The sequence below is a fragment of the Meleagris gallopavo genome, chromosome 4 (assembly GCF_000146605.3).
Source record: "Meleagris gallopavo isolate NT-WF06-2002-E0010 breed Aviagen turkey brand Nicholas breeding stock chromosome 4, Turkey_5.1, whole genome shotgun sequence".
NCBI lineage: Eukaryota > Metazoa > Chordata > Aves > Galliformes > Phasianidae > Meleagris > Meleagris gallopavo.
Window position 1 is genome coordinate 54,068,850 of NC_015014.2, and position 24,899 is coordinate 54,093,748.

At 36.9% G+C, this 24,899-nt stretch overlaps 1 long non-coding RNA gene and 1 pseudogene across 1 annotated transcript; one reads left to right on the forward strand and one right to left on the reverse strand.

Moving 5' to 3' along the window:
- Positions 1-1,296: 1,296 nt before the first annotated feature.
- LOC100542473 lies at positions 1,297-16,285 on the reverse strand (annotated as a pseudogene).
- Positions 16,286-17,085: 800 nt separating this feature from the next.
- On the forward strand, positions 17,086-22,532 carry LOC109367578. The gene is made up of 3 exons (XR_002114776.1): positions 17,086-17,125; positions 18,051-18,369; positions 20,471-22,532. It is a non-coding gene; the product is annotated as an uncharacterized LOC109367578 (long non-coding RNA).
- The last annotated feature ends 2,367 nt before the right edge of the window (positions 22,533-24,899 follow it).

The following is a 24,899-nucleotide window of genomic DNA, read 5'->3' on the forward strand; positions in this document are numbered from 1 at the left end:
TACTTCAGGATAAGACGATGTACATTGTAGAACAACTAGATTTGAAATTAAACCCATTTAAATGCTTATTAAATTCTTGATATCTTCTTCAGAGTAAATCAAATCCAGACATCCTGTCTGCAAAGTAAGTAAACAAAACAGGGTCAATAGCATGACTCAAACACATATCCTTGATAATCCATGGAGATTAATTTTTACTCCATTACAAAACCACTCTTCAGATATGGCTTAGGGTCAGATATGGCACAGCAGGGAAAGAGCAGTCCAAGGCAGCTAGGAATGTGGTATACCAGCTTTAGATAGAAACAGACCCTACAGATTGGCTTCAGAGACAGAGAACGGTTTTTGCATCTTCATCAGCTGAAGAAAGAGTTAATTGGCATGGCTGGCAAGTCTAGGTTGTAACTTGGAATAGAAAGGATGAAGACAGACAGGTAGTTTTTAAATGACTGTTTAAATTAAGGTAATGAAATAAAAAATAAAAACATAGCAGAAATAAAATAGAAGCAAAATGAAGATGAAAGAATGACTACCAAAAATATTAAACAAATACATGACATTCATGATTTTGATCACTTTGGACAAATATGACAGGAAAACTAGCTGAACCAGTATTTTAAAATACATTCTACTTGATACATAGAGAGATGACCTCCTCCCTGTAAATTACATCAGAGAATTCTCTCGGAAGTTGGAATGTAGAAATGGAATTTCCAGAAGATCTCAGTATTGTACCAACTATGTTTCTATCAAAATCAATAGTAAAGAAGCTTACTAAAAAAAAAAAAAAAAGACAACAAAAACATACCAGTATTTAATACTGTTACCTATTATGACATATATGGCAAAAGTTGAGCTACAAAGGCTTAATAGCTCAGCGCAGGAATGAATTATTACAGGGACCTCATTTTGCACAGGAGGTCATATTCTGAAAGGGTATATTGTCAGATATAATGGTGCACTCAACTTCACATCCTTCACAATGAGAAGCGTGTGATGAGCATTTCTGAAGATCAGTGCGGCTGCTTTGTTCAATTAATGGTCCTATAACACTGAGTATATGAAATAATGTATGGAGAACCTCTTTATCTATTTCCATTCAAAGATGTGGAAACAAGATTAAAACTACTTGCTTTCCTTTCTGCTAAACATTTTTTTTTTCTAATGACATCCCTTTACTCTGATTTACGTGAGTTTTAGCTTCAAGAATCACTGGTCATTGCTGAATGCAAATAAGCACAAAGGAAAATTATATAAAGTTAGAACAATTGATCTTTCAGCATATCAAATGGTACCTTATAAAATTTCCTGTAAATTCAGCCTGAAATACTCCCATTGTTGGCTGTCATCAAGTAGAGCAGGGTCACTTTGGGAAAACCCATTCTCGGTGATGTAAATTAGAGGGTTATTATATATATCCCAGAACAAGAGAGCAGAAGTTTTATTCAGAACAGATGTAAGAAAGCCCATAAAATCAGATGCATTACCCTCTATCTTTTCTAAGCTAAAACTAAAACTAGTTTTCATCAAATTGCACTGACCCTATTAACTTAATTTTCCATGAGCTGACCTTTTATGACTAACAATGGAAAAGCAAAACTGTGCAAATATCCATGAAGACAGTGAAATGACTTATTTTAATGAGAAGTCTAAAATATCTTTCCTGCATTAGCATCTGCTTATTGTGACTGCTCCTTAACCCTTGGTACTGGCAGTCACCAGAAGTCCCATTGCCAGGAGTAGATTCATGCCAAGAATGCCTTACTGCTGGCATGAAAAAGATAATTTTTGGAGCTGAAAAGATGATAAAACACTGGTATTTCTTTTCAAACTGTAAAATAGCTATCAAGTATAAAGGCAATAGGAAAACAATAAGGCTTTACTTTTTATAGCTGGCACACAAGCATTAAATTAAGAATCCCAAGGTGACTTGTTTATTTATATCTTATACAATGTCTTATGCCATCCAGATGGGCTCCTCAAAAGAAAACAAATCACCAGTATTATTCATTGGATTCTTATATCCCCTTACTGGCCAGCAAGTAGTGGTTAAATTGTCCTGTGAGCCTTATGTCATACTTCGATATAATACAGAAGTCAGTATAAACCCCATGGTACTTCAGCAAGCTATAGATTCCCACTTGCAACAGACCAAGAGGGATCCATTATTTGCTCAGCCTCACATGCCATTGAGAGACTTAGCCTCTTGTCTGTGTTTTCTTGATCTAAGGTGAAACAATTCAGAGCAAAGAAGTCAGCAGTATGCGAGGCCATCATTTTTAACTCTTTACTAAATTCTAGAAGCCTTTACGATTAGTAACCCTGAACTAAACATGTAGCAGGACTTTACATTGGCTTGATATTCACCACAAATAAATACTGTTCTGACAAAGCTTTTTAAGGTAAAGGACATGTACTCTTCCTTGTGGTTTGCTACAGAATTTGTAGAAATGCTGCCAATCTGAGTTCAGAGCTATAGGCACAGGTCCACATTGTTTTCTCAATTATCTCGACATAACTGTGCCAGGCTTTAGCATGAGCTTTTATCAAATTATGAACTGCCTTGTAAGTTCTGGTACAAGATTCTCTTGTAGCAGGGGCTATACCTTTTCCACAACCGTGTATAGCAACAACATAAGGCTCATTAATAATGATCCACAGCTTCACTCAGTCTTAAAATGCTTTGCAGCAACATTTTGCACAAATTATCAAAGGTCTGAATGATCATTTTAGATCTCCAACCACCTTCATCTTCTAAAAAACAAGTAAGTCAAAGCAATACTGTGAACAGAATGTAATTTGCCAGGTTACTTATTATTTGCTGTAATAATTGACTCCTGGAAATACTGAAAAGAATAAAGGGGTTAACTTATTAAGTTTATTACATTTTAACACATAAAGAAACCACACTGCACATTTTGCTCTGTTATGAGATGCAAAAATTCTCTCTCAACTGTATGCTGACTACTGTGACAAGACCCTAGAGTTTGCAAAAATGCTCAGCACACAACACATTTCATTCAGGCACATAAAATGAAATGAGGATGCAAATTTTCAAAATAGATCAGTGGACAGCAACTCCCCAGGAGAAAAATAATTCTGATTGGTGCTGGTCGCATGAAAATATAATCCTTTCATTTCAATTCCCAAATGGCAGCCTAGCTGCATGAACAAGATCAAAATGCATTGGAAAAATCCTGGCACAAGAGTTGGACAGGTAGATTTGTTCTAATGAAAGAATTTCTCTCCTTGAGAAGTGTAATATTTTACAAAGTTTAGTTCCATATTCAGCAAGGTAACTAAGACAATACTTTATGATTTGAACTTTGTTTGCTGGTAAGCTGCTTCCTGTAGGCTGTTCTTTTCTCTGTCACTCTCCATGCCATCATCAAGACAAAGAAGACACTACCAATGCGTTTAATACCTTGCAATGATGAGATTTCAATAATTTCCTCATTAGATAAGGCAACTTACCAGATCTATGTGAGATTTACAACTTTTCATGGGGCTCTGGTATATGTTAGAGTTTGGGGTGCTGGTCTGTTTAACTACTAGCTCGAATGTCTTGGCAATAGTTTATCCAAGAAACCAACTTTCTTCCTTTTACACCACCATTACACAGACTGCTCAATCCTTCTGGTGCCAAGAAGGATTTAGCTCACCTCTCTAAAATCTCATGACTTCCAACCTCACTTGTCCCCCTTGATAAGACAGAGTTCTGCTGTAATCTCTTGGATGCACTGTTAAAAGTGGCCAGCACTGGGGATGCATTTCTAGAGGCTTAAAGGGAATTCACCTTCTGTTCAGATTTAGAAGTGGTTGACATGAATATGTTTCCTAAAGGACTATTTTTATGCTGCTCAGAGTTCACTGCAAGTTTAAATATCAAAATACCTTAAGCTCTCACATAAGCATTTTTAATTTTACCTAAATCCAAACACAGCTACATTGCTTTTTAAGCCTTCTGAAAATATTAAATATTGCAAAACATATCATAAGCTCTGGTTCAAAGAGTATCAATTAGCATGCTCTTTTACTAGAACTATCTAGTTTAGTGAGGTAATTGGAAAAGGCCAACAGTGGCCTTGAATTATTATTTGTTAAGCTACGAGGCTCCAGACAGGAGTAGTTCTCCATCATGCTGGGGAGTGGAGAAATCAGACAGCTTTCGCTTCAGAGACTTGAGCTAAATATACCAAAGTGTTAAAGAACTTTAGTGGGTTTTAGACTCCCACATATCCTAAAAAGACATAGTTGCTTAGGAAATGTCTATCTTGAGGATATTCGGCAACAAAACTCCAAACTAAAAAATGCTTTCTAAAGTTGAGAATGCAGTAAAAAGTAGGTGGAGAAATTAAGAGAGAATAAATGAATTGCACAGATCAACAAAATATAGGCCTATGAGATTGTGGATGGTTTGTATTATTATTACCAATGTGTGAACAAAAGATTTTTTAAATCCAAACAGGAAACTGGTTCAGTAATAGATATGTCTGTATTACATTGTACTATATATTTCCAGGGGTTTGTAAGTTCATCTTGGTTTGTATTGATATTTAAAAATGTCAGCAGAGAACCCTGCATTAGCTTCTTCTTAAAAAGACAATAATAAATTTCAGATTATCCTATCTTCAAGTTAAAATTTAAAGACTTGAGTCAAACGGCTTTTTTTTAAACACAGCATATACTGCAGCAATCAATTAAGAACCCAATATCTAGACAGTGACTTTTTGTAAACAAACATGTGCATATGTATTCTTTAACACAGAAAGACTCAGTAAGTGTGTTTACTAAATAATTCACAATAAATCTCACAGGTAGTTTGCTTTTCCATCTGAATATATCACCAGAAGAACCGAAACGCTTAGGAGATATGTATATGAGTCTCAGAAGGCACCCACATAAAAAGAGAAGAAATTTATTGGAAGTGTAATTTTTGATAATTCTTGCCATTTGCAACCCATTTAGTGCAAAACCAGTTTGTTTCTGTTATATTTTAACAGAGATTGATTTGATCTGGTTGTGTGTTAATTGTTGCTGAAAGAACTGCAAGGTTTACTACATAAATTGATTTGAGGAAAAAAAACCATAACAAAAACAACAACAAAAAACCTTCACTGGTATAGAATCCCATTCTACCACATTGGGAGTCATGCTTCTATGCAGGTTTTCTATTCTAATTATAGTAATAGGGTTTTCTATTCTAATTTTCAGAGTAGCCTGATTTAGTTTTTATGGCTATATTTGTGGATTATCTAAAAGCAGAAATACAGAAGAAAACTTTCTTCCAGGAAAGTATATAGATAAGGGATTTTTGGAGACACATCAAAATTATGGGATTACAGATATTAAGGAGCACTTTATCACTGGAAAATGAAGGATTATTCTTCTCTCCTTGTTATTGTTTTTCTCTTCCCATCCTGATTCCCTGTCTTAATGCTGAAGTGAGGCAAAACATCCAACTTTCCAAGACCTAACAGCCCCATGGTGACTACTTCTGTCCTCCTCCACATCTGCACCCAGTGTTTAGCAGATAACATTCTGCTCAGAACAGCTTTTAGGGCACAAATAACACTGCTAAAATACTTCTAAAACAAACTCTAGTTTTACTAGAGTGGTAAGTTTTAACCAAAAATCAGACATGTCCCACAGCACTGCTGCTTTAAGAGCCCCCACACCCACTGAGATGGAAACAGAATGGTTTCAAAGGTTTTCAAATGTCCTCTGTTTTAGGTGTGAAATTGGTAGGGAATCTCTTGGTGTGAACGATTTTATTTGAAAGGACATTGCTCTAAGCTTTCTAATTCTTCACATGCTCTTTGTAAAAATGTTTATATAGAAGATGATGGCCTTTCCATGCTAGGCAGCCACAATTGCTTCAACAGATCACTGCACAAGAGAAGTGAACTCCTGCCTAATGAAAGCTAGCCTACTTGGAGTTTCTCCAGTGCCCTTTCGCTAAATGTAAAGTTCATAATATTAATCAGGCAACTGCTTATACTACAGATCAAGTGAACATTTTCTGAAATTACAGCTGAGTTTTGTCAAAATTTTAGCTTCCTTTACCAAGTGTCTACTTGCTTTCTTCCAGTCTGACATCCAAGAAACAAAAGCCTGTTCAGTGGGCTGCTCAGTGGTGTTGCACAGTGCCTGCAGCACTAGCTGAAGGAATATCAGGACAGGGAAGAAACCACAAGGACTCAGCCAAATTTAAATTCAATGTGCCACAAAAAACATTCCGAGGGAAGTACAAGCTGTGCTAGAAAAGTGGGCCACATATTGTAAACTTTGGTAGCAAAGGGAAGGCTTCCATTCAAACCTCTACGGGATGCTGGCACAGTTTTTGCAGTCATGCTCTGCAGGGAAAATGGCTGGTTGGTCTGTTTACAGCAGATCCCCCAGCCCCCTCATTTGAATTCCTGAAACAAAAGCTCCTTCACTCTCTGGTGAGAAATATAATCTGCAGGATGCAGAGGACAGACTGCTGCCTCTTGAACAGACAAGCTTTCCATGACCAAAATCTGCAGAAGAATATTGCTTCTACTTCCTAGCACAGATGAGGATAACCTGACTGACATTTTCTAAAAAAAACTTTTCCCTTTGTAGCCTTCCATTTTTGCAAGCTTCAAAACAGTGAAAGAAAGGAATTATCAAAATAAACATTGCCCCAGAAATGCAAAGCTACATATTTTCTTTATAGAACTGAGATTCAGAAGAGTAGGAGACAGAGCTGAGATTCAGAGGTTCATCCAAACTTACTTTGCTTTTGTTTTTCCTGAAACATCATCCTCCCAGAATAAAGGAGACCTCAGCCAACTGCTTTGATTCTCCCATCCTTCCTGGTTCAGCTTCAGTTGCTTTTATAACTTACAATTCTCTTTATTTCTTCTTTCTTCCATTCCTTATTTTTTCAGGGAAAACTACCATTTCCTTTCTTTTCCCAGTAAGTCATCTTCATCTTTTCTCCAATCTATGCCAAAGCAATTAAAATTAAATCAGACATGCAACAGATTCTATACCTGACATCTAGAAACTTAGCTGGCTTGTTTATATGTTATATCACTTTATACTTGGACTTCTGCATCATCTGTTGAGATCGTGAAAATTTTCTTCAGAGTGAGGCCTGGCTTGTGTTTGTCACAGACATAGCTACTATCTGAGCCTAAAGAATCCCCTATAATATTCTAAAGAAAATATCTGGAAAAATTATGTCCCTCTTATTGTAAAACTGTCAACAAAAAGTTCATTACATCAGAGTATGTTGATAATCTATCTAAATGTATTTGCCAAGTAAGAGACTTCTCCATTGTAAGCCATCCAAAAATATCCTCATGGCTAGGATTCTTGTAACTAAAAACATTCTGATGTAGCAAAATGATTTAGAGTAACAATTAAACTGATGTAAGCAAAAATACATAGGAAACATAATATTAATCCTATCCCAAAAGATTGTGCTATCCAAAGGGATCTAGAATATTAATTAGTAAGTTGTTGCAAACCTATAAAAAATCATCCCATAATTACTCTGAAAAAAGTTGCAATTTCAAAGCTACACTGCAGAATAGCTTACTGGATTAATTATGCCAGACTGCAGCAATAACCTTGAATTAAAGCTGCAACCTTCTATTTTTAAGAAACAATTGCCTTTCTGGTTGATGAAACCTGTCGTCCCATCAGGTAACAGACGTGACCAGGAAAGAGAAAAGCGATAATGAGTCAATCCAAGCTGTTTGATACATTTCAAATCTTCCTCCCACAGAGTGTAGCTGCCACAAGCTACATCACCAGTCTGGTTCTTGAAAACTCGATCTCCTCCCTGATGGGTGAATGTGCCCCAGACATTAAGGCCCCTTCCATCTGTATTCCAGCCTTCTGCTTGAAAAACAAAACTTGGATGTTACACTTTTGACATCAAAAAGCATATGTTGAATGTAAATATTTATCACAAAGTAGGCACAAAAACCTTAGAATCCTAAGAGAAAAGCTTCCCCCTCCTCATATCATTTAAAGTAGCTAGGAACTTTCAAGCAGTAGTATATATTTGCATTAGGTTTTGCATTTATTCATATTTTTGCTAGCTGCTAATTATTTGAAAATCCTGTTTCTAAAAGCATTCGGAGTTCTGACACACTTCATATTTCCTTAGCCAAAAATCTGATGTTTGCAACTTGAGATATTACAGGTTTTCACAAAGGGCATTTTCTAACACAGCTTCCATCCATAAATGTAAAAGATCAGTCCATATCAAAGAAAGCCTTTAGGGTATGAGAAATACATCCAACAAATAGGCACTTATGGCTTTCTAGATGTCCTTTGAAAATCCTGACAGTCTGTTAAAAAGAAAGGAATGCCATTATGAGCTATGGCCCTAGGCATATACAAGCTGAATTAATAACACAGCTCTGCAAAAGTTCTGCTTTTTGCCTAGCCAAACGTTCACAGAAATGAATTTTAAATGTTCAAAATCCCTGCACCATTTTCTTCACTCTCATAGACTGGAGAAATTTCTTTGCAATTCCAAAACAGAGGCAGTGAGATTATCTTTAAAATATTCGAAATCTTACTGTTGTCTGAGATCACACATTCTTAACATTACATCCTATTGAAGCCAAACAGATGTACCTTCCTTCCTGATGAGTTTCTTTGTCTTTCCAGAGCAATGCTGTAGCAGAGGTAAACATTCCATTTTTAATGTGGAGAGCTCTGTAAACTTAAACTCCTGGAAAGTGTGATTTTATCATGAAATTCCAAATGACCCCATAATGGCCAAGCACATTTACCAGCAAGATTTTTCAGAGCTCCAATAAATGCTCTGTTACAGTGTTACTCTCTAAAAACTAAAATGACATTGTGTGTTAAAATCACGTATAAATTAAATATCAGTTGGGTTGTAAGATTAATAACTATTTAATAGCTACATATCAATCCTCAATAAAAGTGTTTTAATAATCAATTAGTATCATAGAAATTAGAGATGGAGGAGAACTATTAGGAGGTCATTGAGTCCATCCCCTGCCAACACAAGATTGCTCCCTTAAGTATATTCAGTACTTAATACACATCTGTCTTATTAAATCTAAGTTTAATGCAAGGTTAAGCATATTGAAGACACTTAATTTAAAGCATTACTAAAATTTGTAATATCCCTTCTGTAACCTAGCTTTTCAAAGATCATTGTCACATTTCATGTTCTTTACAGAATTTTATTGCAGCACATGAACACTGATACATCCACATTTGGTTGGTCAGTCAATTAAACTCTTATGTGGGACAACCTTCAAAGTAGGTCAAATTTTAGATCCAGGCAGCTTGAGTTTCTTTTAATCTCAGACTCTGTGCATGCTCCTCAGAAAAATGCCATACTACGAGTTTTCCTGTCCTGCCTTTGATTTTAAATATGCCTGCAAAAATAAATTTCATAGGAGTGCATGTAATAACAATTAATAATAGTTCTTTTGTGGTACTTGGAATCTGGAAGCCCTTAAGAGCAAGCTTCCAGATCAATGCGCCATAGCTCCTTTTCACCACGGTGAGGTGAAGGGAAGCCAAAAGCTCCCAGACTGGGCACCTAAGACGCTTTTATTTAAGAATAAACTGCTAGTACAAATGCTGCGCCAGGCTTTCTTGCCTGCCTTCCTCCAGCAAAGGAGATAGGTGGGAGGGGGAAAGCACTTGATTTCTAGCAGCCTGCCAGTACTTCTCTGGTGGTCGTTAGGAGCTATAAAGCCCTGACTGGGGCTGTGTAAACCAACGCACTTTTAAGCATTCCTCGTCTTGTTCAGTGAGCCTCTCTGTACAGCGCTGAGTACCCAAGCTAGCTAAATAAAGTGCAGGAAGCAATCTAGCCCAGGCAACAGAAAACTCGACACACACTAAGGAACCCTGCTGAGCCACAATTAGCCTGCACAGAGCTCTGCTCTGCTTCAGCTAGCTTCAATGAACTGAGTCTGCTCCTCTGAGCTTGCTCAGAAACCTTAGCGCTGTGCTGCAGCTCTTACTGTAGACATACCCTGAGTTTTAGTGAGCTTCAGGGCCAGGAAAAACACTGATGGAGGAACTGATTTTACGTTTCAAATACATAGGGGAGGCTTAGCTACCAGATCCTTACATGTTAGTATAATATGTCAACAAATGATGAATACAATGATGAACATGATGAAATGTGATGCATGTTCCCCATTCTCTGCAATTATCACAACGGAATAAGAGAAAATTATTTTTCTTTTAAGTGGAGCTAGTGAAGCAGGGCTATTACTGATCAGATTATTTGAGTTTTTATATACTTTGCAAGTTTGCTTTTCCTCTAACTCAACTATGTTTCGGTGTGAAATTTTCTTGGCTTTTTCTCTGCCCAAAAGGTAAAATTTTGTTTGAATTAATGTAGCTCAACTATTTGGCATAAGAAAGAAGTGAAGAAAACCACTTTTACCATTACAAGAATTTTTTGAAACTTTTCCCTCTCTTACCAAAAAAAAAAACAAAAAAAAACCTCAAGCAGGGAGTTGAAATTTAGCATAGAAATGGCCCTCAGTAAGAAGAAGTGCCTTTGAGTGTTCTGGTGCAAATTGATTTTGATTTGACTGAGTCATGAACCTCTGAAATCTGCACATTGAGCATGCAGAGTACAATTGGTATGATTTTTTAACACCTTGAAATATACAGAGCGAATAAGGTTGTGCTGTGCATAAATACATAGCTGACAGTAAAAAAGAAAGTAGCCTATCAGCCTTTGCCTCATCCACTGTGGATCTTGTGATACATGCAGCAAGCGAGTTTGGACTCTACAAGAACTATTGCTTCAATCACGCTGCCTTTAAGTCAAAAGCTGCACAGCTTCCACAGCTTTCAGGAGGAGGAATTCCCTGTTGAGTTTCTTACTTCAGTGGGAAAGGGTCATTTGAGTAGTGTCTAGACCACATTATAGATTTTTTTTTAACATCTCTCCCACTCGGAAGCCTTAGGAAAGATCATTAAAAATACATTAAGAGAACATAATAGTTGCACTTCCAGCCACTCAAAAGGCAGGAAATTATAATGTCCTTCTGTATGCACACACAATTCACATTTTAAGAATTAGTTAGCAAAGCTCTGCGCATTGCTGGACTCGAGTTAGGATCTGGCCCAGAATATTGATTCCCAGCGAAGAGAGGGCTGTTCAGGACATTAGGTGAAATGAGCAGAGCTCGTTAAAAGGTTCCAGGCATGGGTAAGTATTCTCACTTTCAGCAATAAGCAAGAACTAAAGGCTACATCCTCAAAGACAATTTTAGATCTACAGCTCCCATTTAGGCACTGAAATCAATGGGAGCAGAGTGCCAGTATGCTGCAGGGTATAATATGAGAAAATCAGATCTATATGTATTTTAGTGGTCTCTAAACACACATTTATGAAGAGAGAAAGGTTGGGGGCTTAGAGCTGTCAGTGTCCTTGTACCTTGTGGGTTTGCATTCTCTACTCTGCCACATAGATTTTTACCATGCTGGGCAAACTACTTATCAGTGCCACCATTCAGTTTGGAACATGACATGTGTTGGGGGTCTCAGTAAATCCCGCTGTTAACCTCCCAGCTCTCTGTTTTTCACATTCCTTGAAGATTCCTCACTAAGGACCCCCATGAGTACTAACGTCTGACTGGGTAGTTCTCATGCTCTGTTTTGGAATAGCCAATAATAACCTTCCTAAATTAATTCTAGGAAAGGAAATAAAAGCTAATGGGAACACTACTTATTTCTCTTTTTTTCCTCTTCTTTTTTTTTTCCCTTTTTTTCCCTTCACTCTCAGTAGATAGTGGAAGGCTCCTCCCCATTTCCAATTCCTAGCCATACGGTTCAGAGATTTGTAAAATCTTTTACCCTCCTCTTATTGCTCGGGCCAGAAGCATTAAAATGGAAGTGCTACATGTATTTGCATTAGATATAGTGTCTATGCAATGAAGGAAAGATCTCTTCTTCCTTGATTCTGACTTCTTGTTCACTGGAAACTTCCATGACAATTTGGCATTTAAAAATTGACACCTTCAATTTGAAATGCTGCTGTAGCTGCACCCCAAGCAAATCCAGCTGGAAAAGCAATATCCTCCAGCAGCAGCTGCAGAGGACAGGCGAATACACAGCATTACGTGATGCTATGGAGATGCGGGCCTCATTTGCAGACAACAGCTTCTAGCTCGATCACTCATCACTTGTTACAAGCAGATTCTATACTGAAGACAAAAATAAACCCTGTGCAGCTTCACAGGCTGAAGGGCAAGCTATGCACTTTGCATATCTCGGGATTAGAGCAGAGAGGTTCAGTCACTAACAGTGGAAGTGAAGAAGGCAGCAGTGGAAAAGCCTACAGTGGTCACAGTGAAAGAGCTTCACTAGCACACGGCATCAGCACACAGAGCATGTGCCTCTTCTCCTCCCTCTCTTCCCCCACTGCCAGAGGGCTTTGTGGACCCTTAACACAACATATATCCTTCAGATAACAGGCAGAGGCTCATTTCCATCCCTTCCTAGCTTCAAAAAGCAGCAGCTTCTCTGCCCTTCTCACTTCAAATGTATATCTTTTTTCTCTGTCCACACCAAACAATTGGCCTGTCCATGCTGCAGTGGATAAGAAAGGTTGTTTTAGCCACTACATGTTTAGCAATGGAAATCACTGAGTAGAAGAGAAAGGTTTATGTGAGAGTACAGGCAGAAGAGCTATCTTTCTCTTTCCTTAAAGTCTCGTGGATAATCATTTTTTTCATAGAGAAGCATCGACAACTTTATGGCATGTGTGCCAGGACGAACATCTGCAGGGCAGCCCCTGGGTCCTCTCCTCTGCCTCCTGTCAGTGCTGTACCTGCTGCCCTGTCACAGGCTGAGCAGGAAGTAGCCACAGGAGAGCTGGCTAAGCAGTAACAAGTGGGATGGACTGAAAGGACTGACTGTCCCCTTCCAGCAAACTGCAACACCTGGCACACTAGATGGCACTACTGCAATTTTTTTTATTATTATTTATCTTCATTATTATTAATTTGAGTTAGAGGAGTTTTCTTCCCATTTATTATGTTACTAAAGCCACACTGCTTTTACCAAGGTCAATATTTGCACTAATTGGACTGTCAGATGATAATGCACACACTTCCGAGAAATACACACAACTTAAAAGTCAACTCATTAGGAAAATGAAAACCTTTGCAGAGATACAGAGAAGCTGATTTAAATCCAAAGTGCACGTTACAGAACCAGACAGTGCAGATGCAGTGCAAAATGAATCAGACTTTCACAGCAGGCATGTGTTTCCTCAAGTGTCTTTCAAAGGAGAGGTAAAAGCATTATGAATACAAAGGAACAAGGAGGGAAATGAGGCACAGCGTACCAACTTGTTCCCAAAACACACAATGACGCATATGGTAGGCAGACATGCCCCTTGCACATTTCATAGAGATGACTGAAAACTGATGCAATTAATGGGTTAATGTTCTCTCTTGGAATCAGCCTCCCCAGGCTTTCATATGCAAGCTATTGGACAGCTAACAGTAAAACACTCTGGGGACATCTTAAACCATGATTAATAGGTATTAATGAACCAGAGTAATTATGCATGTTTTTTACATCACTAATGTTATTGGTAGGTACTTTTTAAAACCTAAGTGACATTAATTATTTTCCCAGAAAATCATACAATTCGATTTCACAAGAGATATAACAAACATGTAGCTCAGTAACATGGGGGAAGGGGCTGGAGATTGTAGCAATAAAAACCCAATAAAAAGCTTTATAAAAATATTTAACCATAAAAACAAGGCTAAAAAGTGTCACTGATGATTCCCAGGAAGGAATCAACAGAGGCAGAGATGGGTTTTAGGAGAGATTGAGTGTGTGAAAGATATTCCATAAGCAGTCTGGTCTGGGGAAGAGTGAACAAAATTTGCCTCAGAGGTTAAGGCAGGTTCAGAGTAATGAGATAGCAGACTATGTCAGATAAGTAGGCAGATACTGACAGATGCAGAGCTTCAAAATTCAGAGAAGCTGAGTTTATAGCAGCTAATCTCCATCTCTTCTGGCAACCCAATTCCTATATTTGTGACCTCATTTTGGGTTGTATTTCTGGATTCATGAACCCATTTCCTGTTGCAGATGTGGGACTTGCAGTCATATCTCCATTAGATCCACTTCATGTCATGGCCGTTAGAATGCATGCCTGGCTCCTCACGAAGCCTTATTTCTCTGGCAATTTTCCCCACGTACAGTAAGCAGTCTCACTTCACCCTAAAATTCAGTGGTTCACTGTCCATTGTTTTTTTCTAACACCTACAAACACAAAACTATAAGAAAAGTCATTAATACCTAGACATCAATTTTTTCAATAAAAGAGTTAGTTTAGTTTAGTGTTTTGAGTTTTTTTGTTTGGTTGGTTGGTTGGCTTTTTAAACATTTGCTCTGACACAGACTATATGTAATTAAAAAAGCTCAATTAAGGTATTCCTAGGAAAAACTGAGTAGTTCTTGGACACTGAAACACACTTGGATAAAAATAGTTTTGGCAAGTCAATAAAAATCAAGAGTAATTGGGTCTGATGCCAAGAGTTGGCAGCCCATCTTTACAAAATGCTAGGTGTTGTATCAAGGTGAAAGGCGAACAGGTTTTGGTCCTGACCCCTTAAAACACATGGGATTAATTATTATCAGAGTATGTTGTCAAGATGGGTTCTTCCTGACTGAATCTCTGTTCCCTATCTACATATTATAAATATGTTTAATAATATTTACCGTGCAATTTAGAAATTAATCTTTGAAGAGATTGTGAAAATTAAAGTCTCTCTCCTGAAACAGTACACTATGCAGGAACAGAAGAAGGATATAGTTACTCTGGAAGTGCACTTCTCCAAAATAGTTGAAGATAGAAGTTCACATATTTTGCAAGTTGTCTTTGAAGCTGCTACTAAAAATTTAGCTTCCATCCCTGGCAACATAATGGAAGAAGTATTGAGGGAAAACATTAACTAAAACACTTGGAAGTCTACCAGACAAAGTTGATTTTTTAAATAGTAATACAAAACTAATGAATGGGCACCACAAGTTATACTGTCATGTGTCTGAATAGTACCAGTACACAGTTTTCTTCAGGACATTTTAGCAGCAAGCTTGACTGTTCTCAATTACATTACAGAGACTGTTTCCACCTTGCACTGTTGCTGCAGCAGAGGACTTCTAACTTTGATCATCTAAATTGAGCCTTAATTAAAACCCTCTACTGGACTGTTGATTAGCCTTTCTTCTCCCGTCTCCAATGTGTCAAAATACTTTTCCCAAGCTTAAATCAAATTGGAAATGAACTCTCATGTTGACTGAAATGAAGGGTGATGACAAACAATGAAGGGTAATGATAAACAATAACTTTGAAGGGAGGCATATAGTGCAGTACACAGAGATTAGTATTACTTCTGATCTCATTTAATAGCTTCAATAATGAGCTAGAAGAGGGAGTAAATGGTACATTAATGAAATCTGCAGATCTATTAAACTAGGAGGAGCTGAGCATACTGCTGAAAATGGAGAAATAATACAAGGGGTCATGGCAAGATTAGAAACAGACAGAATGTTGTAATGAGATTCACTTTAGAAAATAGAAGAGTATTGGGTAAAAAAGATCAGCAGACAATTACAGGTATAAACCTGACATTTGGGCAGAACTGATAAGGACTGAGCAGCGATGACTAAACTTTAAGTAGCTCTTCAATGTAAACAGTTCTACCATTAGCTCCCCTCTGCACTGAATCTGAGAACTGAAAAAACAGACTATCAGTCAGATACTCAGAGATTTTGCAGCTACAGTTTTCTTTTTCCATGAAGAAAACTTAGAAGTAAGCCATCCATTTAACAGAGCATTGTCCTTCACAGAGTGAATGACATAACTGCAAACCACTGGCTAAAAAATAGTAAAAGCATGAGATTGAAGAAATAAAATATTATCCCACTGCTTCTGGTAATTTTATCATGCGGCTTGTATTTTTTTTTTTTTTTTAATATATTGCTTAGGAAACTACCAGTGCAATGCTATCTACTATGAACTTTCCAATACCAGATATATGTGCGCAATATCTTGGAGAGCTAAAGCTAGTAGTGAGCAAGTTAATTCCACTTGAAGAGCTCCCAGAAATTATTCTTGCTGAGAATCACAGTATGCAAGTTACAGTGGAGTGCCAAGCTAATGTTATATTACTGCCTGTACCAGAGAGAGTTTTGGCAATTCAGCATGGCACAGCATTAGGATGTAGAGTATGTATGTGAAGTCATATTCTATATTGGCCATCAGTCATCAAAAGTCCTTGGTAGTTCTTGGCTGCTGACAGATTCGTCCTTTATTGCTGAGTGCCTCCATACAGAATTTTTAAGTGGGCTGGGCCACTCAGGAGTTTGTCACTGTCACAACATTAAAACCCAGCGCTACCTGTGCAAGGAGCAAGGTGTTGATCCACAGCTTTAAATTTGCACACTTCAGTAGAAAAATTGGCAGAAGCCTTCTCATGCAAAACCATGCTCTATTCATCTGTATCTCTGCATGTCCTGCCATTCCACATTCCTGGATTATGTACCTTCTTAGGAAATAGGCTGAAAACCAATAAGCCATCATGTAAAAATGTAGGAATTTAAAAAAGGAGAAGAATTTACATGAGGGCTGTTCCAAAAATAATGCCTCCTATTTTATTATGTTTACCCGCAATGACAAAGGGAGATGGTGGTATGACAGTAGAGGTTGAATCTTTCCATCAATATTCTATTACATTTTGTTTCTGTGTGACAGATGGCAGTAGAGGGGCAATCTCGCAGAATGGCATCTGACATGGAAGTGTGGAAGAAGCAAAGGTGTGTCAATGAAAAAATAGCACCCACTGACATTCATTAATGCTTGATGAACATTTATGGAGACTGTATGGGGCTGCTGAATCACGGCCTGAACCTCTGATTGATCACCTGAGGCAAGCAATGAGTCAGCCACGGGAACACAGGTGAAGGCAAATCATCTGTGCTGCAGGAAGGGGTGGAGCCTGGCTCCACCTCTCCTAGACCCATTTAAGAGCTGACTGCCAGTGGGGAAGGATCTCTCTGGAGATCCACTCCATTGGAGTTTGTCTTGTGAGCCCAGGACAGGGTGAGTGACTTTCTCTCATTACTCCAATATAAATTATATTAGCCAAGTTCCTGGAGATATATACACACACCATCTGTATATCCATTGACTATATAGAGACCAAAGAGCAGATGTGAGCACAGTGAAGCAGCGGTGGGGTGATACATTTCAGCAATGGCAGTAGCAGCATGAAAGATGAGTCATTCTGGATAGCCACAAAGACTTGTAAGAGTGCAGCAAGCAAGCTCTTGGTCACTGGCAAAAATACATTGTTAATGGTGGTTTTGACTATTTTGAAAAGTAGTGTTTTATAGCTGAGAATTTGTTCTAGCAAATACTGTTATGGAGCTCTTCGCATCTGATGTATTTTCCATGGAAACAAATAGGAGGCATTACTTTTGGAGTAACCTACATTTATAAAACCAACAAAAAATACAGTATGTATACATGGACATGAGAAATATCCCTTGAGAATGAGGCTTTTTTTTTTTTTCACTTCTTCATTGTTCCACGGAGAGCTCTCTGAAGTTTTCCAGAAATCCAATCTCAAGACACTTGTAGAAACTGCCTACTGGTAAAGTTTCCTGATGTGATTTTGCAGGGAAAATACTTGCTATGGCTAATCCAATTGGTTGCAATTGGTTAGGATGATGTTGGGATGATTTTTTAACTAAACTTCTAATACTTTTAAAACAGAAGGCCCAGAAGTCTTAGATACATGTGAAAGCAGTGCAATTTCCCTGTTCAAGTCACAGATTCATTGGCCAATTCTTCACAGAGCTGAATATGCAAAATCACGTGCGTATCATCTTCACTGCACACATCAAGTTCTGTTGTTCTGTTTTAAAACCAGTATGAGCCATTTTTTCCCATTATGTACACTTTGAAAGCCCAGCACCTTATTCAAGCTTTGCCTGACTTTGGAACATTATCCGGGTGTCCATAGGAATGCAAATGTGGAGGCTGAATGTGACTCTCCTGAAAATGTTGGCTTAGAACTTCGCTCTTTTGATGCTTCCTCCATGATGCTGCCATTGTACCCTGAGAAGGAGAGACGCGAGCTCCAGCTACAGCACACAGCGTCAAAAAGCTGAGATATCTGTAGTCCTAGATGAATGATGCAGCATTGTCCTTAATAGTCTAACAACTGATCTCCATGGAAATCACCTACCAGATTCAACTGAATTTGATGGAAAATTTTTTTGAGAATACACAGTTGAATAAATGGTTTATAGTGGTGTTACAACTGATGGATAGCCTGAAAAGTAAGTCCAATTGTATTGGATTATATATATATACACACATATATATATATATATAAAAAGTCCTATTACATTAGACATCAGAGAATACACTCATAGGAGCGATACTATGAGTGCCAATATCTGCAAATGCTTCAAGCAAGGTGTGTGAAACTACACAACAAAGGCAAAAATCAAAATTCTCATCCACGCTTGGTTTTAAAAATTTGAATGTCACGTTACTTTTTCTTTTAAGTTCTTAGAAGATTGTTTTGCTGAAACCCTAGTAACCCAGAAAAAATATTATTTTGTATTTTTTTAAACCTTTTAGATATTTGTGTTTATTTTAACACATGCCTAGAATAAGGTAGAAAGGATTCTGTTCAGATTGATTTTATACTGGGGATATACTGAGTAAACCCAGTCATTTCATCATTTATGATGTATATTAAGTCCTGTAAAGTCCCACATTTTGTTTTCAGAATTAGCCAGAAATAGTGAGACTAGATTTTATGGCAGTGAAACTGTATCTTTCATTTTCTTTTCTTGCAGAAATGCTGTTTCTAATGTCACTGACTATGACTAATGACATTGACTATGACTTTAGCAAATATGCTTGAAAAGCTTCTTCCACCAGTCAGGATTAAGAAATCCCATTATACTAGTGCATTTACATAAAATCCACTTCTCTGTATCAGCAGTATGGAACTATCTACTATTAAGCAGCAGCACAGTATGAGAGACAGTAGCTGATATTACTTTTCAAAAGATTTGTGCTATGCCACTATGCTGTAAATATTTTTTCCTTTTGCAAGATATACCATCCATTGTATTCTTCATTTTTATCCTGAAAATATTAGTGAATGCTACTGCTTGCACCTGGAAAATGAGATAAGTAGCAGAGCAGTACTTTAATTTGACAAAGTAATCCAAGTACCTATTTGGAGTTCAGTAAATACAGGTTATTTTTCAAACAACTTATGCTTCACGCATATTTTTTGGTCTTCCAAACAGTGTTACAGATGTGCAGTGATGTCTGAGGATGATATTATTGTGGAAATATCACAAAACATGTACCTGACCCTGAATCTAAACTAATAGAATCAAAAGAAAATCAAAATTCAGTATAACTATTTAACATAGATGCCTCCTGTTTGATTTAAACATACAAATAACAATAACAAAAAAAAAATATTAAAGGATATGGCAGGTTTAATGGTGCAGCAATGACCTTCTTTATCATCACAGAGGTTGTCTACTTAGCACAGAAGTCACACAGATGAATACAGTATCTCATTCAATTTAACTTCTTTAATCTTTCCCCATATTTTAGTTCTGCTCAGAGAAAGCTAAACATTCACACAGCATAGACAGAATCGTACATTTTTCCTCTTCTGATTAAATACTAAATAATTTTATAAACATCACACAAGAAAAAAAAAAGTGGAGTTTGAGTAAGTAAGTCTGTTTTTCTCAGTACCTCTTAATTACCTTTTTCAAATAAAACTGGTGAACAGATCTAGTAATGGTTGCTGTTTTAAAGCTTTTGGCTGTGAAGTGATCAGTTTCCAGTAGGAGGCAATAAGTAACGATGCGCAGATGGGAAGGCTGGTTGAATGCACATACCGAGCACTTTACAGTCTGGCTCTTTACATTCCCATGCAGGCCTGTGAAAATGTAGATGGTGTTTGTGTAATTAAAGGACTATGTCGGGATGAGATTGATACAGACTGGGAGGGGGGAAAGGCAATCTATTATTTTCTAGCCTTTGAAAAGCAGATGTTGTAAATTACCATTCTGTTAGAAGAATGCATATAGCACTTCATTAACTGTATTTAAAATACAGCCACTTGTATTGCTGATACCCACGTCACTTTCCTCTCTTTGTCTAAGCCAAGGCAAAAACCTGTAGCAACAGAAAACTGTTACCCTTTATGTGGACTATTACTACAGCTTGTCACTGGTTCCAGTTATTTGTTTTCTTGCCAAAGACTAAGGAACTTTATGTTGGGTTCCACGTTCTGCAGTAGAGTGTGCTCTACTGATTATAAATTATTTTTATACTCTGCTTCTGGCCTGAATTCCTGATCTTAGTGCCTTGTTTTTTTTTTTTTTTTTTTTTAAGCAACCTTTGGCAGCAGTAGGAAAACGGAAGGGAATGTTTTGCTTGGCCTCTGAACTCCAGAATGGGGCCTGTTCAATCTCTGCAGGAACAGCCCAGCACAGGTAATTCAAAGAAGCTGCAAAGAACTGAAACACTCTCAAAGAAGCCTGAATCATCAGAAAATTAAACAGCCAAACTCTAACAAGTTCTCCACTGGACTTATGCAAAGGGTTTTTCTTCCAGGGCTCATATTGAGTCCAAATTTTAATGAATCATGCCAGATATGGCAAGAAACTAATTCAAGTGCTAACACACATTTGGCATTTCTGTCCAAATTTCAATTTGTTCCTTCAGTGTCTGAAGATGCTTGCTTTTCCCTGCAAAAATCTTATGTTTCAAACATCTCTGATCCAACCAGGGCAAATCTGAGACCAGAAAGAAAAGAGAAACAATTGTGCTTCAAAGCAAGGAGAAGTAGATGCAAGCTAGAGGAGTTAGCTGAAATATTTGCAAGAAAAGAATCAAGTTCTTATTTTGCACCAGTCAAGTTAGAACATTAACTGTATGCATGCGCTAAGCAGCACGTGTTGCCTAACCATACACTAAAATTATTCCTGCCTCCCCCATTCTTTTTTTCACTCTGAATATCTTATGAACAAAAACTGCATTACATTTCTAAATTCTCACAAAATACCTCAGTTCTAACAGTTCCAACAATGAAAATAAACAAGATGTTATAATCATCACTACTTTTAAAAATCTTTCTATCTTCACAATTTTCTTCCTTTTAAACATCCTATTGTGGAATTCTTTAGAGTGCAGTCAAATGTAAATTCAATCTTGTTTCTAACAAATACATTACAAAAAATTCCTACTTCAGACTCTTTATGGATAGAAACAGCTTCTATGATCAAAATCAGCTCAAGCTTTCCATTAAAGTCATTGGAAGTTAGATCAGGTCTTGGTTTTCACAAATATATGTATATATATATTTAGTCAATCTGAATGAAATGAGAAGAAAACATGACACATGAATGGTACCATTTTTTTTCCTCCAGCAAAACATTTTTTTTTTTTCATAATTGTATCTGATGTTTCAAAAGCTACTTTCCCAGACTTCTTTTAACACAACTACACTGCCACTATTGCAACAGGATGTTATTGCAAAAACGGATTGGAATTTTCACTCTATCCCAATCAAGATTAACCAACTCCTAGCTAACATAGGCTATAGATAAGATTTCTAAGGGTTTTCTAAAGACTGTAGGTTTACGTATACTCAAAATATCTATATTTCTCTTGCAGTTACAGCATAGAATCTTGGACTGTCGCCTAGAACAGACCCAAGATGTGTATCTCAGCAAGCTCTGTCATGTGCAGTTGGTTATAAAGCTTGCAGTTTTTATACAGCTAGAGTAGTGCCTTAAGCATACCTTTGCCTTTCGAGGAGAAGGTTCAAACACAACAAAAGTTTTGCACTCCCAGAAAAGTTTGGTGAGAATGTCAGCATGGCAAAACAAGCTGGGAATATTTTCTTAAGAGAAATTATTGTGATGACTATAAATATTATTTTGCTATTCTTTTTCTTATACGTACTGAGTTTTCTAATGAGAAGAGTTCCCAGATGGAACAGCAGAAAGAGAGCAAAATAAGTAGGGAATAACAGTGTCAAGCGTTCAAGACAAAGAATCCTTAAAAAAAACCCACCACCACCAACAAAAAAAACACAACTAATATCAAATGTCTACAATACAGATTCCAGTGCAAAAAGATTCCAGTGCTGTTATGCTTAGATCTTCTTTCTCTGTCCCTGAAAAAATACTATGAAGGAGAAGAGAGTCCCTGGAGGAAAGATAAATGATTTCTTAAAAGCCATAAGAAAGGTCAATATCAGGATTAGAAAGACATTTAGATTTTTCATCAGGCTAATGTCCTTTTCAGGATAATATCTATCTGTACCTTCTGCAACTGTAAAATTATCATCTGTCACTGAGCACATTTCTGAAGAGTTTGAAAAACATGCAGATGGATATTTTGTTCTACAATATGTGATCAGAAAAACAAAAATCTAGTAGAAGATTTTTGTAAGATTTAATTAAGGTAAGTTACTGTGCTGATTTGTCCTGGAAAGTGTATGTAGAAAAAATGCTCAATGGAATAATGGACTCAAATAGTCCTTCAAAAACTCACATTAACAGAGTTTTATAAACTCAGATGTTAAAGTGTCAGAAAAAAGACTTTAAACTCAAAATCATGCATCTTAGCTCTGCCCTTCTGAACATTTTGTATGCAGTAACTTCTATGTACTGCTGAGTGGATGCTAAAAATGTATCATTTCATTCATAACTTTGCAATGGCAAGTTTCCTGTACTAGATTTCCTTTGCATTTTAAGTTAAAAAGTTGAATGATTGCCTATTAAAGTAAATACTACAATACCTCAGCCTCTGTGGAGAAGTAAATCTTAAATGTTTGTTTTCACCATACAACCAATTCAAACATGACTGGTGTAAATGATGTAATAGATTACCTTTTTATCATTCAAATTTCTCCTGTGAATCTGTCAGAGAAAGAGGTGATTTTGCAAATAAATAAATAGAATTGCTGTTTAAGTGAGTTGTGATCACAGTCTCATAAGAGGATAGATAAGTATTTGGAGGAAGAATTGGAACATTAACAGATGTGGCAAATCTATCTGCAAACAATAGCTTTTTCATTGGACAGCATTATAAAACTGCTACGCTTTTCTGTTGTGGTCTATCTTTGCTGTAGTCCACGTATCACTTTAAAATTTATCCTCTTAGCAATCATTAAAACTTGAAAACAAACTCTTCCCAAACTGTGTTTGTGTACATATAGAGTAAATATTCATCACTGTGATAAATGAAGGGAAGTTTCTGTTGAAGGCTGGAATTATCCTGAAATTCTCTTAGCTACTTGAGCCTTACTCAGGGAAAGCTACGCAGTAAAGCTGCTACCCTGTTCACAGCATCTGACACTTGCCCACAAGTTCACTTGTGCATCTCACTTTTTTTAGACACAATGTCTCTCTATGATACTTTGACTTACTTTGACAACTGTTGAGTCTCTCCTAGGTGCTAGTTTCCTAAGTGAGGTCACTACATCATTTAGTGAGATAAATGCTTGCATGTACTTATTCTGAAACATGAATCTCTGCAAGAGGAAAAGAAACAATTCAGGTTTCCAAATATTGGCAACTCATAATTTTCTTTTTTTTTTTTTTTGAAGTTCTATTCCTTTCCATAGTCAACATCATTGAAAAATATAAATAGTTTGAGTAATCTGTATATCTGTACCAAATAGGAATAGACTGTTAATACAGCACTGAAAAGGACGTCTATACTAAATGCTTTCCAAGCTAAATTTCTAGTCTTCAACTATAGGTGTTACATAAACCTCTACAAGAAAAAAAGATCACAATGCATCATGCAAGAAAAAAAACACAAACTTATATGACTGTGTTTTGCTGAAATGTAAAACAGTAAGTGAACTTTGGCCACTGATCACATCTGACAACTTTCAGCTATGATGGTGAAAACTTGACAGTTATAACTGAAAAGGACAGAAAGAAAACATTAAGAAAATTATAGATGTCACTATACAATCCTTCTGAAATACCATTCCTAGTTGCAATATAGTACAGACAACAGAGCAAGATGATCTATGAAGCATCAATCTGTTACTAACAAACAGGAAAAAAACTAGAAAGACTGCAGGTGAGATCATGGGTCATTCAGAAGAACATCCATTGAAAAAAAAAGAAGAGGAAAATAAAATTCTGTTTAGCTAACTTCAGTGCTTTGCTGAATTGACCCTTGAACCACTAAGTCATCAGTTTCCAAATATCCAGATTCACTAGCCAATTACTCAGCAGAACCTGACATGATCAATGATCTGAAAGTTTTCAGTTGCTTGTATTGATCAAATAGAAACACAAAACACAACTGTCAGCTGCTCTCAGTTCATTACTGATGATGCAATGTTTAAAATAATTAATGAATAATTGGTTGAACATGGAAGAAAGAAGCCTAAGTGATATAAAAGAGTAAAGATGTTTATTGCTTACTTAATTAATAATTTGTTTTGTAATTGATTTTTGAATCATTTGACTGGCAAAAGAAAGGTGTGAACAATAATTACAAGCTTCATACATTCACTCACTTTTTTAACTTCTTTTAAGTATTTCTGAAGTGAAGAAAGCAGAATCTTTGTGCCTGCCAAGCTCTCTTCCATTTATTAGCAATATAAATAAATATAAATAAATCTCAGACAGTGCCAGTTATTACAAAATGCGATGGTTGATTACTTTTTGTACAAAAAGGCACAAGAGAAAATGCCATGGTATGCAAAGGTAGGGCTTGGACACAGAAAAGAAATTATTGTAAACTAATGAGCTTCCAGGTGTCAGCTGAGCTTGGGTAACTAACAACA